The sequence below is a fragment of the Cupressus sempervirens genome, chromosome 2, assembly GCF_028749045.1.
Source record: "Cupressus sempervirens isolate cs-2001-9-10 chromosome 2, ASM2874904v1, whole genome shotgun sequence".
Taxonomy (NCBI): Eukaryota; Viridiplantae; Streptophyta; class Pinopsida; order Cupressales; family Cupressaceae; genus Cupressus; species Cupressus sempervirens.
In genome coordinates this window covers 369,972,738-369,977,125 of record NC_143119.1, presented here as the reverse complement: position 1 = coordinate 369,977,125, position 4,388 = coordinate 369,972,738, and the positions used below count along the sequence as shown (strand labels likewise).

Below are 4,388 nucleotides of genomic sequence, written 5' to 3'. Positions count from 1 at the left end.
CCTTGGAATAAATTCCCAATTCCTACTATTTCATGGAAGACTGGTATCCTTGTTTTTTGTCAAAATTAAAAGAATGGTATTCTAATTTTATTTTAGTAGCTCAAACAAAATTGGATTTTGTCAAACCCAATTCTAGTCCAATTCTGTAATGGGCCCTTTGTAACTTAGGAAGCAGATAAAGAAATAAACTAGCGCTTGTACCAGATAGGGTGCAAGAGTACAACCGATAGGCATTGGGGTTGAAGTGTATTAAACCATTTCTCAATCAGCAATATATTTATGATACCATGATAGATAATCATAAAATGCATATTAATTCAGAGATATGTAGATGTACGCAGAACTATCCTATTATGTAAGGAAATTATATTAGGACTAACATTATATAATCAGTACTGTCAGATCACAATATACAGTTCATAGTACATATTGTATGTATGTATGCCTTTCTTATGATTCGATTCTCTTATCTCATTTGATGCCTTTCACAAAATGAATATATAGACATCAATGGGAGACAATGGGTTGTGGCTTTGGTGATTGTAGCATAATAACAATTGACAGTTTTAACAAATGGAGATATGTAAATAATAGACATTGGCAGTGAGACCCTTCTGCCTGCTAATCACCCTTCCTTCAACCAATTGTTCGATACAATGCTTCTTGCTAGCACCATAAGGGTTAATGCAAATATAAGAACTCTGGAGCTTTAACATTATAAATGACATAAATATATAATATGAAACAGTAAAGAGCACCTACGAAATACTAGCATACATAGTAAAGGGTTGGACTGGGTCTTTTCCAAGCTGAGAGGCAATAGTAGTCCCACAACCCAATTGCCATGCCAAGACCGCTGCCAATCCCATCTTCATTACCTTGGAAGTTTGTTTATTTTCATCCTTGCTAACAAATCTACATGCATTCGCATTGGCAAATGTTTTGCTCGTTGGTTTGTCATGGAATTGAAGAAGAGAGGGCCTGCAATGTTCCATGTACATCACATACGATTTTCAAGTGATAAATTTGTTATGATAGGCAATAGGTCTCTATGAAAACTCAAAAAAAACTACCGTGATTATATGGGTCAGAACTGGAATTCTTGAATTGTTGAGTATCTAATGTAGTAAAAGAATACTATCTAATTATTTTTCTTTAGCTTCAATTTGCTGACTCCAAAGTCGGATAAAATTAACGTAGTCATAATGCCAATATTCACTGTATCAACATCAATGGCATAACCTATGTACTGAGCAATATTAAGAAACTGACCTGGTTTTGTAATGATCTCCATGCGGGCAATGCCCGAGAGTACACTCTATAGACGTCAGTACATGTAGGCGCCTCTTTCCACACATGATCTGAGAATCATCAGGTACGTAATTTCACATACATGGACATCCTCCTCTTGTTTCCCTTGCCTGTATTCAAATTTCAAGTAAATAAAAATAAGAGCAATAAATATCATCATATGCTTATAGGTGATTTCTGATCATTTCTATCTTCATGTATTGCCAAATTGCCTCAATGATTTGACTCCTGGGATTTTATTAGGTAATGTCCCATGAAGAAAAATAAAACTGTGTGAGGCATTTCTTAGACAAGAAATAGGCTGACAAAAAATAGTAATGGAGAACTTCAATGGAAAGAATTTAAACTAATAACAAATAACTATTTTATCATATTAAGAAAAGCAACTTAAAAGAAAACAACTGCAAATCCACACCAGTTATTTTTATTAACCAATTTGGAGTGTACGCACAACTATAGACCGAAACAAATCAGTTACTATCAAAACAAGCTACAATAGAGGAAAAATAAGATGAAAAAGGTTCATGGAAATGCTGATTTTAGCGGCATGATTTGCCTTGAAATGAAATCACACCAAAAATAGAACAGATTTATTTTCGTTTTTGTATGTGAGTTGTGATTAAACTCAGAAACAATTTCTACCTCAGAGAAAGACGGCTGATTTAAAATACAAACTCTTGATGAATAATTCTGTCTAAAAGTACAATACTAACCATCATGAAAATTCAAGATACGCACTCCTATTACTTGAATTACAGTCTCACCTGCATAACGAAACAAAAACCTGGATGCCAGCTGTGCGATGATGCTGCTAGCCCTACACGTTGCTACTATTGCCCAAGCCACTAGAGCTGTGTGGTCCCGTGGACCGAAAACTATCAGCAGCATCCCACTCCCGAACGGAAGACTCCCGGCAGCTCCCTCTAACGGAAAAGCAGCTCTCTGTCCCGCGTTGGCTGCTCTGTCATTTGGAACCGCTATCAGCAGGTTAGTGTAATGCATATGCGGGAGGCAGGAAACCGGGGCCGCAAACAAAAATTTCCGTCCGGCGCAAGCAGCAACGTGAGGACAAAAATAAAAAATGACTTATATGGCGGCTAGGTTAAGTCAAGCCGTGGGCCCAAAACGTCCAAATTCAACATTACAGCCATTAGGTCTGCTACGTGGAATCAAACCTTATCTTTGATCAGGAATGTAACTCTGGCGAAAACAAAACCTATGCTTCATTTTGTTTATAAATTCGAAGCCAAAGATATAAGGATAAGATATGGTGATCAGTTGTATGCCCAATGGGGTCAAAGAAGAAAAGCTTGGGGCAATGGATTCTTCTCATCCTAAACTGCGTAGCTTTTTCAATTGGCGGAGTGGCAGGTAACTTGTTAATCCGCTTCTATTTCTTGCACGGTGGCAATCGCATATGGTTCTGTGCATGGCTTCAGACTGCAGCCTGTCCTCTCCTCATTCTCCCCATTTTGATTTCTTCCCACATGAGAAGACAGTCCTCTGAAAGTGAAAGCACCCATGTAACTCCCAAGCTTTCTCTCGCATCCGTTGTAATCGGTATTCTCACAGGCCTTGATAATTTCTTCTATACATGGGGGCTCGCTTTCCTGCCTCTCTCCACCGCATCTCTCTTAGTTGCTCCTCAGCTCGCCTTCAATGCACTCTTCGCTTTCCTCTTGGTAAAGCAGAAGTTTACTGCCTATTCACTCAATGCCATTGTTTTGCTCACCATGGGAGCAGTTATGTTGGCCTTCCACGCCGATGGAGATAGGCCACACGGCGTTACTTCTCAACGATACTGGCTTGGGTTTTTCGCTGCAGGCGCCGCAGCAGCTCTCTATGGATTCATTCTTCCTTTGATAGAGCTTGTCTATAGGAAAACCACGCGCAGAATAACATACACTCTTGTTATGGAGATGCAGCTTATCATGTCTTTGTCGGCGACTGTTGTCTGCATGATAGGCATGGTTGTCAACAAGGACTTCCCTGCTATTGGGAGGGAAGCCGTGGAATCTGATGTGGGTAAATTCAATTACTACATGTCTGTGGTTTGGAATGCAATTTGCTGGCAGCTCTTCTTTCTCGGAGTTTATGGTGTCATATTTTTGACTTCTTCTCTGTGGAGTGCCGTATTGATGACTTCTTTAACTCCAGTTGTGGAGGTACTTGCGGTTGTTATATTCCATGAGAAGTTTACAGGGGAGAAAGGCATGTCTCTCGCTATGGCCATGTGGGGATTCGCATCCTATTTTTATGGGGAATACACGAAAAACATATTGCAGAGCAGCAATATGCCAGAGGAGCATAGACAAGGTTTTGATTCTGCAACTGCTAAAGAAGAAGTGCTGGCTTTGGAGATGGTTGTTGAATTACCTAAGTATAACAACACCGCGTAATTCATAACTTCTTTTAATTGGGTATATACGCTATGTACTATTTCGTTTCCTCATGCAACAAATACTGTGGCACAACCCAAAATTAGTTCGTCAATGTCGATGTGCCCAGTATCAAGAAGCCCGTCATGTTTTCCTGCTATCCTAGCATAGATACACAACTGAAAGCTCTGGCAACTGAAGTATCTGCAAAATGTGTTCTTCCGGGCTTTATACGAACAAAAGAAAAAACTTAAAGAACACGATGATTGTACAGCTTACACCGCTACGCTTTGAATTCTTCACATCTGTTGCGAGTTTTACTTCAGCTCTTCACAAAATAAAAATGGTAATAATCTATTTTTCTTCACAAAGTTTAATGAAAAAAAAGAAAATATAAATATTGAAGTTTATATACAGAAATAGTAATAAAGTTATTTTACACATATATATAGATATATTATACTTATTAATTTTTTTTTTAAATATTGTAAATCATCAAATTATTGATATCTAGAATTTAAATCTATGTAGTCAACTCTCAATAATAGCATAATTTATCTTTTTTTTATTGAAATGATATTTTAATATTAAGATAAAATAATATTTTTTTTGGTTAAAATCTTGAATAGGTGCTTACACTTATGCAACTAATATAGAGACTACTTTTAAAACTCCTCCTAAGAATCATAATATTGTAGT

The 4,388-nt window shown here is 37.6% G+C and overlaps 1 long non-coding RNA gene and 1 pseudogene across 2 annotated transcripts; one reads left to right on the top strand and one right to left on the bottom strand.

The window, feature by feature from the left end:
* Positions 1 to 351: 351 nt before the first annotated feature.
* On the bottom strand, positions 352 to 2,374 carry LOC149572671 (uncharacterized). Its single transcript, XR_016359271.1, has 3 exons — positions 2,076 to 2,374; positions 1,273 to 1,421; positions 352 to 981 (listed from the first exon to the last, which is right to left on the bottom strand). It is a non-coding gene; the product is annotated as an uncharacterized LOC149572671 (long non-coding RNA).
* A 192-nt stretch (positions 2,375 to 2,566) lies between these two features.
* LOC149572670 (purine permease 1 pseudogene) lies at positions 2,567 to 3,949 on the top strand (annotated as a pseudogene). Its single transcript, XR_016359268.1, has one exon. The product of XR_016359268.1 is annotated as a purine permease 1 pseudogene (transcript).
* Positions 3,950 to 4,388: the final 439 nt, after the last annotated feature.